The sequence below is a fragment of the Protopterus annectens genome, chromosome 10.part0 (genome assembly GCF_019279795.1).
Source record: "Protopterus annectens isolate FY-2018-M chromosome 10.part0, PAN1.0, whole genome shotgun sequence".
NCBI lineage: Eukaryota > Metazoa > Chordata > Ceratodontiformes > Protopteridae > Protopterus > Protopterus annectens.
This window is the reverse complement of record NC_056744.1, coordinates 38,483,790-38,497,337: the sequence shown is the minus strand read 5'-3', so window position 1 is coordinate 38,497,337 and position 13,548 is coordinate 38,483,790. Positions and strand designations below refer to the sequence as shown.

The window sequence follows — 13,548 nt, the reverse complement described above, 5'->3', positions numbered from 1 at the left end:
TATACTTTTCTAGGACAGCGAGTGGAGACCTGTCAAGACCTGTCAGCGCATACTCTGTTTAAAGTGAAGTTCAAAATGTTGATACCGAAAGCTTATTCATTTTACTTGATCAGCAAACCTGGATGGCTTTGCTGAATATGGAAGATGCCTTAACACTCCAATTGGGTTATTTTAATTGCCAATTTTTAGTTTTAGATTTGTGCACAGGAATAATGTTTGACCCCATTTTTTTGCTTTCTAGGCACATGTTAAAAATAACTGGACAAAGCTGTGTACGACACGCTGCAACCTTGATTTGTGGTTGTAGCATGTTGTGCACATCTTTGCTGGTTTCACTTGTGGTTGTAGAGTGATGTGCATCCTTATTTCTTGGTTCATTTGTGGTTGAACACAAGATCTGATGTCATTTTTATTCACTCCTCAACATTTGGGTATGGATCTGATCCTCTGATCTGACTCTGCTGCCTCTTCCAGATTGAAGAACACACACACACTCTTGAGCTCCTCTCTTTACCCATAATGCACCTAACATACCTCTGATCTTGTTCGCTGCCATAGCGTTCAGGTGTAGATTGTGAACTGTCATGTTTTGAATATATTTCCTTTTGATCTAATTCTCACAAGTCAGTGAGTTTAACTTCTTTTATTACCTTTTCTGTTATAGTATTAGTCTTTCTTCAGGTCTTTACTTTCCTCTAAGTCTTCCTCAATGGCTGCTGGAGCTCAAATCCCCAAGAGACAAGAAAAAAAGGGTGATTCTATTTCCAGAGTCTCTTAAGAGATCCCCACAATGCTCTTTAGCTTTGACCTTGGAGCCACCATTTAAGCTAGCTAAAAAGTCTGATCTGAAAGCATCAGATCTGAAGGTGTTTTGCCTGTGGGGACAGCAGGTGCCTATGGTCCACCATTTTCTGCTTCTCCCAGGCACTGCACTTTCGGGTCTATATTAAATGACCAAAGAGGTGTTTCAACGAATACCTCTTGGTCGACACGTAATGAGCGAACACACTAAAGCGTGAATGCTCAAAACAGTGATTTCTTTTCCTGGGAAAGAAATCACTTGGCCATCCCCATGTGTTCACCCTTTTCCTCACTGTAGTGCGATCTCGGAGTTGGTATATTTAGTTGGGGGGTGTGTGGAGGGCACAGCCCCCCATGTTGTTATGTTTTAAAGTGTGTGTGTGTGTGTGTGTGTGTGTGTGTGTGTGTGTGTGTGTGTGTGTGTGTGTGCTAGCGGTTTCTTTCCCAGGGAAAGAAACCGCTGTTTTGAGCATTCGCACTTTAGTGCATTCGCTCATTACGTGTCGACCAAGAGGTGTTCACTGAAACACCTCTTTGGTCTTTTAATATAGAGGTATTAGAAGGAGCATTCTGTATACCTAGAGTTCAAACAACTCTGTCCACTTCAGATCTGACCTCTATCATTTGATTTTGTGTCCAGAGCCTCATTCATCCATTCCAGTGGGACAGCCAGCCTGGAGCAGGCTCCAGGCCACCCAGCAGTGTATTGTTATCTCCTCTGATATCTCCCCGGAGCATCCCACTGAGGAAGACCCTTAGAAGACAATGTGCCAAATGAGGCACTTAGACTCTCTGCAAGAGTCTGTCACTGAGGGCATTGATTTTGATGAGGGGGAAGGGTCTCCCAGAATATCACCCAATGATGTATCATTTGGAGACATCTTAGAACTCCTCAAGCAAAGGGGTGGTTGGTCCCCCCTGATAACTCTTCCCAAGAGGATCAGTATTTCTGGAGGCCTTTGGGTCTGGCCCTACGACCTCCTGGATGACTTTGCCCACCAATGAGCTGATAGGTTTAGTCTCCCAATGGGCATGGAAGGAACCAGACACAGCTAAGCTTATACCCACGAGACCAGACAAAGTCCTTGTTTCACCTAAAGATCAACCACCCTGGAGTAAAGGAGTTCCTTCCAATACCGTGGTTGTTGCAGCGGCCACGAGAAAGGAACTGACCGAACAGAGTTCTTCCATCCACCCCCCACCCCAACAGGGAGACTACAGCACTGGACAGATTTTGTGAAGTGTATCTGTGCTTCAGCATCCTTCGCTGTTAGGTTAATGAATTACTTGGCACATTTTACAAGACTTCAGAGAGATTTGATGAAGGAGCTTTATTTTATTTTTATTATTTATTTTACATTTGTTGACCAGGCTAGTCTAGCTGGATACATGTCCTTTTTCAGTAGAGGCCTGGGGAGAAAAGCTCCAGAAGAAAAGAAGATACATATCATATACAAGCAGAAGTAGATATTATACATAGTATAGTCAGAAAAAAAGAAGGTGCATATCATATACAAGCAAAAGTAAGTATTCTACACATAAAGACATATAAACAATTGGCTATACATTCTGTTGACTACAGGTGCAAGCAAGCGTAAATATTATTCACATAAAGACATAAAAACAAATTGGCTTTAATTCCATTAAGCTTACCAAATCTTTCTCTGGGATGATATCTTCTGAGGATGGTAGTACCATTTCTTCACAGTTGGCTACCCTTCAGTCTGTTTCTAATTCATCCATGAGACCTATCTCTCATGCTGCTGTGGGTACTTTACAAGCAGTGGGTTCAGGCATTTCCATTAGGAGACATGCCTGGATGAACTTTTGTGATTTTCCAGAACCCTTCATATCTTCTTTCCACAATGCACCTTTTGATGGAATCTTGTTGCTTGGCTGCAAAGTGAAAGACACACTGTGTGAACAGGAAGGGAAAACCCTGTCTGCTGTGGGCATACGCTTTCCTTCTCCTCAATGGTCTTTTTCTAGAAATCATAGAGGTGATAGAAAGATGTGGCTCAAGAAATCCGAGGGTACCTTTCAAGATGTGCATGGAGAGAGTTCCCTCTGGGCAGAGGGAGGAACTCAAATGGAACACAACATCCCCGAGGCAGGTGGCCTGCTTAATCAGGGATCTAGAGATTCCTTCTCAGACAAATCCTAACAGCGCTTCTGAAGGGAGGCCTGACTGTTCATCTTTGGAGGCAGTCAGGGGGTTGTCTGTCCCTGCACCAGAGAGAGCCTGCCTAGATATCACAAAAGATTCATGGGTGTGGAGGATAATATCCAAAGGCTATATCATACTATTTTCCCAGCCCCCACCATAAGTTCAGTAAAAGATCCCTGATGTTCCACTCAGTCAGAGGGAAGCAGCAGCACTAGAAATAAACAAGCTGGTAAAACAAAAGTGTCATCCAAGAGTTCCTGCAAGACCAGAGAGAATCAACAACTTATTCAAGATTCATTTTAGTGCAGAAAGACAGGGGACTTGAGACCAGTTTTGTATCTCAGCAGACTGAATCAGTCTGTTTAGTAAACAAAGTTCCGGATGCTCATGGTTCAGTCCATTCTGCCACTTCTGCACAAGGACAACTGGATGTGCTCGATAGATCTTCAGGATGCATGCTATCCTATCAAAATGAGCAGATGATCCAGAAGATATCTATACTTCCAGATGGGAGCCAGATTATCAGTACAGAGCACTGCACTTTGGTCTCACCACAGTCCCCAGGGTATTCGCCAAGTGTGTCGCAGTCATAGCAGCTCACCTGAGACTGCTGGGATTCTGTGCGTTTCGATATGTGGAGAACTGGCTGTTGACCACTCCAACTAGTCATCAACTAATTTAACTAAGGGACTACTTACTCCAGCTGTGCACTCATCTGGGGATATCTGTCAACTACAAAAAAATCTCAACTCAATCCAGCTCAAACTCTGGAATTCTTCAGTGCTCATTTCCATGCAGCCAGTCAAATAGCTTCTCTCACTTTCTCGGATTCAGACTATTCAGTTCGAGGTCAAAAAGATTATTCAGAATTGTTCTCTTTCAGCACATCTAATAGCCTTGGGATCCATGTCCGGGGCAATCACCCTTGTACTGCTCTCCAGGTTCCATATGAGAATCCTCCATTGGTCACTTGAAACCCAGTGATCTGTTCTCCACTATCCATTATCCAGGTCAGTCAAGATTACTTAAGCTTGCAAGAATTACCTTCTGTAGTGGATCCACTCCAATCAAACACATGAAGGCCGTCCCTTTGTTCTCCCTCAGCTGAAGGTCACAGTGACCACGGATGCCTCTCACATTGTGTGGGGGGCAGTACCTGGGAAGGACAGTCCAAGGCATGTGGTCACCCAAGGAGGCCAGCATGCATATTGATGTCCTAGAAATGAGAGCTGCCCTCCTAGTATTGCAGTCCCAACCAGGACTATCGCAATTCAGATGGGCAATATGTCAGTGTCCTGGTACATAAACAAGCAAGGGGGAACCAGATCATACCCTACTTGTCAAGAAGCTATGAGAGTATAGCAATGGGTGATCTCCAATTGTTTTCTGATAGTAATGCACATCCCGAGGAAGTCCAGCGTAATTGCAGACAAGTTAAGTAGGTCCATTCTGATGCCTCATGAGTGGTCTCTCAATATCAATGTGGCAGAGATGATTTTCCATTGATGAGGCCAACCATGCTTTGATCTTCTTGTATCTCCCCTCAACAACTAGTGCAGCAGGTTCTTTGCCCTGATCCATAGTCCTCGAGGGATGCTGTACTTCACACTTGGCCCTCCTGTGTCCTTTATGCTTACCTCCTTTACCCCTCATTTCAAAAATTTTCCAGAAAGCATCTCGATTGATGAGCACAGTTATTCTCATTGCCCCTTAATGAGCTCTTCAGATCTTGTTTTCCTTCCTTTGGCCTCCTCTTTTGCATCCTCCTTGAATTTAGATCAAACTCCAAACCTCCTCTCTCTCCCGACAGACATGATTAATCTGGACATTTCAGGTCTCAAGTTGATTGCATGGTTTCTTCAGTTCCATTGATTGCTAGACAGCCCAGGCTGTCTCCTCCCATTTGTCATATCTTTTTATCTTGCCATAAAGCTTCCTCCAGGATAATTTATAAAAATAAATGGAAGAGGTTTGTTTGTTGGGCCCACAAAAGTAATTTGACCCCTTTTCAGCACCAATATCAAGGATTCTTGACTTTTTGGTTACAATTTTAAATGAGAGTGCCAGTTCCTCAACTATCAAAGTATAGTTAGCAGCCATTCCAACTTTCATATAGGGGTAAATGATTCAACCTTTTTATCCTCCAAGCTTTATAAAGCCTTTCTCAGAGGAACCTACTAAATTAGACCACCTTTAAAGGATCCTACCACTTTTTGGGCTCTAAATACTGTTCTTCTGGCCTTGACTCAGCCCTGCTTAGAACCATCAGCTAGATCTGATCTAAAATTTTTGACCTGGAAAGCTGTTTGCTTAGTTGCTATCACTTATGCCAGAAGAGAGTCTGAGCTTCAAGCACTGTCCACTAAACCTCCTTATTTAATTTTTCACAATGATAGGGTTTCTTTACGGACCAGTCCTTCCTTTTTACCAAAGTTGGTGTCAGAATCTAATATTAATCAGGTCACCAATCTCCCAGTCTTCCTTCCTAATTTTTCAAACAAAGGAGAACATACTTTGCATATTTTGGATGTACACACACAGTTAAGTTTCTTCCTTCACAGAACCATAGATTTGAGAAAATCTGAACAATTGTTTCCTTTTCTGATTCAAAATTAGGCAAACCAGTATCTAAATAGACTTTAACCAACTGGTTACTTTTGTTTAAGAGAAAATAGATTTGCCTTTAACAAACCCTTTAAGAACCTATTCCACAAGGTCTATGATGACTTTTAGTATTTTTGTCTAGAACTTCCTTTGATGATATTTGTGCATCTGCAACTTGGGATAATCCTCATACCTTTATTGCTCATTATAAATTGGATCTGGTCCCTAAGAGAAGAGCAGCCTTTGGCTCAGCTGTGCTCTGCAATATCTTTCCTTATAGTCCTCCTGGGATTTAGGTAGTTGGGGGCGCTGTCTCAGTTGTTGAGGAATGAATGAAAATGACAACTTCAGATAAAAAAAAAAAAAAAAGTTATGTGCTCACTATAACATTCCATCTGTGTTTTCTTTCTTTCTCAACTTCCTACCCACCTGCCCCCTCCTTGTTTAACTCCTGAATAGATCGAAGAGTTTGGAGGAACCTATGTTCCTTGTTTGAGCTCCAGCTTCTGTTCTTTTCTTAATTTCCACTGTTCTGTATGTATATATACATATATATATATATATATATATATATATATGTATATATATATATATATATATATATATATATATATATATATATAGGCAACAAACTAGATCTGAAATGTTAGGTGCTTGGGGTATTGTGGGTAAAGGGAGGAGCTTGAGAGTTCAAGTGTTATACGATCTGGAAGAAGCTGCTGAGTCAGATCTGAAAATCACATCTACACCCAGTTGTTGAGGAAGAATGAAAATGGACAACACAGATGGAACGATATGGTAAGTACGTAACTTTTTTAAAATATACATTTATTCTTATCGGGGCACCTTCATTGTTCGCAAACTCAAAGTGACCAAAAGACTATTCAGCCATAGTGATTAACTTATTCTTGCAGTATGGGGTCATTCTAAGAAAAAGCAAGTCATTTTTGTGACTTGATAGTTTTTCTGTCATACTAGAATTGTACAGCTCTAAAGTGTTTCTTCTTCAAGATACTTCACAGCCTTTACAGTGCACATTTTAGGACTCATTTCAGCTTTGGCAGTGCAGTGGGTATTACTTTAGAGCTCTGGGGTTCACTCACACAAGATCTTGACTCAGTAAGTTCTTTTCATAACATCAGAGTTCAGACTTTTGGAAATGGTCTTTTAGAGATTTACTTGATGAAAAAAACAACATGGAATTCCTTGCTGTTTAGCATTTGATAAAAAACATTTAGCATTTGATGCATAAAAACAGTTGGAATTCAAGGTGCCAACCAAATTGTGATGCCTGGATGTCTCTTTTCCTTCTGCAAGGACATAATTTGTCTTGTTCTCCATTCTCATAGACATTTCCTATGGGCTCAAACCAACTGCCTGTAACTCAGCTAATTTGTACCTAGTCCCTTCTTGCCTTTTTCACTTTCATTGTACTTTTTCTTTTCCTACAAACCATCTGGTGTCAAGTTAACTGTGCATCATTAATCTTTATGTGGCCATTTCCAGTCCTCTACCTGTAGCAACTAATGTACAAGGCCAGTCTTGCCTTATTGTTATATATGCATGGCTGCAATATTTTGTCTGGTCTTGGCATTTAGCAAAAGAAAAAAAATGACAGATTACCTATTTCCCCCCACCCATATCCTATCATCCTTCCTTCATTCGTCATGTAGATGGCATGTTTCATTGCGCATTTTATTCTTTTTCTTAAAGGAGAACCGCACCTACAGACTGAAAATGCGTTTATTTAATTGTGGTTTGGTGTTTCCTACATTTTGACACCAGTCTGGGAATAGTTACACGTTTTTAAATATTTTTATACAGAATTTCTGAGTCTGACCACATGGGGGCCTGGCATCTTGAAGAAATTCTGATTGTTTTATCGGGTTCCTATCATATGATCGAAGTCTTACAACTTTGAATCATTAAAGAACGAACTTTAATGATTGAAGTTGTAAAACCTCAAAGCATATAACAGAGATCACCATAGAGTGCGGAAAGGGAAGATTTCCCTTTACTGCACTGTAGTGCGATCACAGACTTGGTATATTTAAGTAGCGGTGGGTGCAGGGGGGGCAATAGAGTGTTTTTTTTTTTTTATTTTATTTATTTATTTATTTTTTGTCTGTTTGAAGTTCCGAGACTTCAATCATTAAAGTTTGTCCTTTAATGATTCACAGTTTTGGAACTTCGATCATATGATATAGACCCGTTTTATCTGCCTCTAAGCATCCCACAATGCAGTGCTTGTCTGTAAAAAAAAAAAAAAAAAATTACATTACATAGGCCTCTTTCTTCCTAAAGCTCCTGTCACTGGATTGATTTTACATGCATATACTGCTGACTTTCAGTCAATTTAAGTAACATTTCATGCCATTCAATGACTACTTAAGACACAAACAGTGCAAATGCCACAGAACAGACTTTCAAAGTGCTTTTTACTGCTACTGCTTTTTAGAAAGGCTAAATTGCAGTCTTTTTTGTGAAGCCTGAATTATACTACTTTGACAGCTAGGGAAGTTAGGTGTGAAGGGGGATGGGAGACGAGTCAAAGTGCTAAGGGTAATTTGAACTGTTACCTGCTGTGAATCATACCTGTCAAGTGTATCTCATTACGAGGAACGTTCCTCATTTGGGGTCTTAAAAAGTTCATGTTCTTCGAAATTCCACATTGAAAAGGTCTATCACACATTCAGTGTTAGAACTTGTGTAACTGGTATCCATTGTAAATAGAACTGAATCATATTAATTCATTAAGTAAAAAGTAAAACATAGTACATTTTAATCATCCTGTGAGCTTCCTAGTTGAAGTTGTTAGTAAACTGCTAGCATGTGTTCCATGTTTTGCCCATTTGTTCCACATTATGAGAGGTAGTGTTCCTCATTTTGGAGATAGAAGGTTGAGATCTATGGCTGTGATTGACAGCTCACAGCAGGAGACTTGACTCATACTGTTTCCTTGTTCTAGCCTACTGTTCTAGTGGAGAGAAACAGTCAATTTAAAATGTTTTAAATGCTGTATTGTTTATTCATAGCAGGGACACTAAATATGGAGAAAAAAATACAGAGATGTTGAGCATTTAATAACATAATCCCATTGTTGTCTTTTAAATTACTGTTAAAATTACATTTTTGACATCTGTGTAATTCCTGACATTTATTTATTTATTTATTTAATTATTTAGTGATAAACACTTGACAGGGAAAAACCTCCAAAGTATTGCAAAACTTTTTAAGAACAAATTTTACAATCTTCAAAAATAATACAAAAAAACTACAATTAAAATAATTATACCAAATTGAACATAATATGAAAACATTGTTGAGAATAGATACAAGTTAATATTGAGAAATTTTCGAGAGTTTAGAGAAAAATTAAAGGTAAATTCATAAATACAAATAGGATTTACAATATGAAATGAGAGGAAAACAGGATTATGGTATATTTACAGAGAAGTCTAGGGGAGAGAAATTGAAAGAAGGGAATACATAATGAAGAGAGACTAAGAAGGTGTAAGATATGAATAGATACTTCTTCACATTTAGGGGTACAGTTTATCTTGGTGTTGAGCAAGAGCAGGGACAGATTTTGGCTAGGAAGACAGTTTGGGTTTTACTACTTTAGGACAGCTTCTCCATGTGTGTTTCTTTTTACCCTTTTCATAAGTGTGAATATAATCTCTGTGTTTTTCTCTAATGGTTCTGGAATTGACATTTTACGCTTCATTTATTATTATATTTTGCACTCGTGGAGGTTTTTAGTTTGCATGCCCTCCCTCAAAACAATATGGGCTTTTGCTGGGGTCTCAGTTTTGTTCCATCATCCCATAGACAAGCCAATAAAAGAACTGATGCTTCTCTAAATTGTGTGTGTGTGTGTTTTGTGTGTGTGTGTATGTGTAATATCATCCCTCTCAACTGTACAGATTTTCACAGAATGTCCAGATTTTTCCTTCATATTTTTGGTTTGTTTTTCATAAAAATTGTGGTTTTCTGGCAGATTAGTGGCAAATCATTGAAGAATGAAGTTAGAAAATAATGACATACATTTGAGTTTCAGACTTCATACCCTTATGAAAGTTTAATGTTAACGCAAAGCCCATTATTCTCTCAACTTTCTAAGTTTGTAAGAGTAATATTGAAAAATTGTCCCTATTTTTTAGCCTTTGCCCCACTTTTATTAATGGGCTTTTCCAGATTTCTTGTTCTAAGAGTTTGAGAGGTATGGTGTCTGTGTGTGTGTGTGTGTGTGTGTGTGTGTGTGTGTGTGTGTGTGTGTGTGTGTGTGTGTGTGTGTGTGTGTCTGTGTATCTGGTGATGTACTGGTGCCCTGACTAGGACTCGTTTAAGCATTATACCTTCTTGCCTGGGTAGGATGCAGCTCTATGCAACACTGAAAGAATAAACCAGTTATTAAATAAATCTGGAGCTTTACTCTTGGGCCACTGCTGAAATGAGAATCCAAGTCATCATAATAAAAATAAAAATGGAGATGGTTCCTCATGGAAGGTTAACTTTTTAAAAAGCTCTAAAGCAAAACCATGGGCACTTTTGAACAAATTATACAATTTTCTTCTAGAATTGTGTAAGAACTGTTGTAGTGTGTGCAACCAAATACTAAGACTACCCTACAGCGGTCTCTGATCTAGTTTTACCTAGATGAATCCGATTGTAGGGAGAACATCCGGATTTCCACTGTTATCTGGAAATCTATTCTTAATATCAGTCTCAGAAGAAAAACTATTGGATGCCTGCTTTGAAGGCATTTATAATAGCATTCCTTTGAGAGACTTTTCCATTGCATATGGAAAATACAGCAATGATGATTAAACTGGGCAGAAAAGCAAGGAAGCAGAACTGATTTAATCAAGTGGGACATAAGCCACAGGACACATTTCTAAGAGTTCATTTTCTAGGAAAGCAAAACTTTGGCAGATGTACTGAGCAAGATATCTTTGCCATATAAATGGCAACCTGATGTGTGTGAATTCTAGTCAGTAGCAGCTTTGGGATGGGGCACACATCTAATAAGATATGTTGTGTCTGCAGTCAGTGCTGGGATTTAGAAGTCTTGCTTCTTTGGGGACATCCTGGGGTCTTGATGGACATATGAGCTTTGTTTTTTTTGAGTCAGATTTTTATGCCATTCCTGTCTACTGCTAGTGTTCAAACTCATGAAGTCAGACTTTATCTTATCTGCACCTCTTGGATCCAGTAGCTTTTTATTTTTCTTTTATATTTCTTGCCTTCACTGTCTGTTGATAATCAGCGTCCTTCTGGTGAATTGGCCCCTTAGCTCCCTATCACTGTTGCAAAAGTTAACCAGGAAGAGCTGTCATTCAGTCATCCCTCAATGATGATTTGAATTTTTTTCCCCTTAAACCCTAACTTTCCATGCAAGTGTCTGGCTAAGCACCCAAATGAGGTCATGAGCACTCCACAGTGGTCATCCCTTACTTATGCAAGAGATGTTGCTAGCAAGCAGCTATACCCATTCTCTCAGCATTTGTCAGGTAAACCACACTTTTACATGAGCTTCCCACCTGTCATGCTCCATCGCTCCTCTACCTCCCTACCTGGCTCCTCCAGTTAGTGTATAAATGAATAGTAAGCTAGAAATGAGTATGAGTGGATTCTCCAATTACAGGCTGATTGTACCCCAGGTATTAGCCAGGTTGTTACATTAAAACCAGTTCTCAAACAGAAACAGTTATGTTTCAAATAAACTTTTGTATGTTACCTTAACATTTTTTAGATGTTTTAATAGTTTAATGAATGTTATTGACTGTGTAATTTTTAAAATTCCTATTTAAGAGATGTTTTTATGAAATGGTATAGCACTACGGAAGGGTTGTTACTTGAAAGCTTTGCTGTTTATACATTAAAGTTTTATTTCAGCTACACATTGCTGTGTTCATTTTATCGTTGGTTTCCTGTATATGAATTTTAGATTTGCCTTGGCTCTTGGATTTTTGGTTGTACTTGTTGCATTTCTTACACAAAACTTGGAAATCTGCAGCTGTTTAGAATGTACTGGCAGTAGCAAAGAGGTGATATTAAATAGTACTACCATCGCATGTACAGGCAGAAAATATGAAAGTAAATGAGAGAGGAATGAAAATTTAAATGACAGGTTAAATATTTAAATGCACAGCCTTGCACTGCTGAGTACATGCTACAGTTTGTGACTGTAAGCATAAATCTTGAAGTGCAGCTATTCTAGCCAGCAGCGAGATTGTATAATGAGAACCCTGGAGCAGAACTTAATTCTAGAACTATCCACACCGTAGTGCGTTATAAGATAAAGGGCTACTGCCTCTGTTTCACATAACAATGGAGCTGTCCATCTCAGCGCACAACTCCTGTCACCCAGAAGCAGTATTGCTGTATATGTTTACAGTTTAAACAAGCCAGAGTGTAACCTACTGGCCTTGGGTAACTTGATACCAGGCATCCCATACTGAAACTAGTATGTGCCCATGTCTTCATCCAAGTCCTTCTTAGAGGTATGAATTCAGGAACAATGTTTCAGCACAAGGAGGAACCCATTCTAGAGATAGGGAGTCATTGGGATATGAATCTTGCTTCATACCAGGATTTGTAGCTATTCTTAATGAGACAAAGTGGCCTGTCATATTGGCATCACAGCTTGGATGCTCCAGACAGGCTTCGTGAAAGGTAAGGGATCCTTCTCTACCTTGAAAGTGAGGCATAGACATTTTCTGGAGGTGGTAGGTTATTAAAAAAAGAGGAATTGTATTTTAAGTGTTTCAAAATAAAATTCTGTCTAGCCCTTCAAGTTTCTTTATAAATTTCTCCAGCTGGTCATGGTGACTGGTTATAATTTTACAAATCAGTACACAGTTTGCTACAATTAGTGTTGTGGAGAGGGGAGTGATTATTCCTCTGGCATAACTGTTGATGCCATGAAGTACAAGATAGGGGTAGTAGCATGTGACTTACAGACTGTAGCAGCAGCATGCTAGGTTGTCCTCTTAAGAACACTCAGGTTTTTACAGCAGTGTCCCATTTTCAGTTGACCTCTGGGGTGTAAGGCACTGAGGAAGATTCTTTTCAAAGAGCAAATTGCAAAAGAAGCACACCAGACTCCTCCAGCGGACCACAACTGAAATGACTTGGAAACAGCACAGTTGAACAAACAAGTATAATTTATTTTATTTTTTTAATAAACTAGCCTTCTGTGTGCAATCTGCATGTCCTCCCTGCGGTCCAGTGACATGTAAAGACATGCAGGTAGGTGCATGTGTGAATAGTTTTGCCTTCTTTGAAGGTTGGGCGTCGGGCTGGCAACTCGGCACCATAAAAATCAACTGCTAATCATTAGCGGACCGGAGTTCTGCTGTGGTGACCTCTAACTGGGAAAAGCCAAAAGACTTAACTATAATTTAATTTCCAAGCGCTTTCGCCTTCAGTAAAGGCATCATCAGAAGTAAAAACAGAACACATGAAGCAACTCTGTTTAAATATAACTCTCAAAAGGTATTTAACCAGTAAAAAAACATTTCTATAACAAATGTAGCAGCATTTAAAGTGACAGTGCATATATACAAAGTACAAATGCGTGTAAGACATAAAACTTAATACTGTGCTACTTGAAAGTGCAAACATACTTAAATACTTATTTTAACTTGCAACTCGTTCTTTTAAAATGCAGTTAAGAGATAACATATTTAATCCAGATTTATTAGTTGGAAGATTCACTTATCTAGGTACCTCACTCCCCTATCTTGAACCACTTCTTGTAGGGTGGCATATATTGATCTCTTTCAAATGATAATGCACAAAACATTTCTTTGTATATATTTACTGTCTCTGTATGTACATTATTGTGTTCTTTTTTGACGTATGCCTGCTCTCTACTATGTCTTTTACGTTTGTAAAGTATACTATGTCTTTTACTTTTGCTGTGTTATCAACTTATATAATTCTCTTGTTGTCTATTGTAGCCATATAAA

At 39.2% G+C, this 13,548-nt stretch overlaps 1 protein-coding gene across 1 annotated transcript in view; it reads left to right on the top strand.

Annotated features, from left to right (window-relative positions):
• Nucleotides 1-13,548, top strand: part of LOC122812934 — a 774,249-nt gene that overhangs the window by 383,807 nt on the left and 376,894 nt on the right. The window lies entirely within an intron of this gene.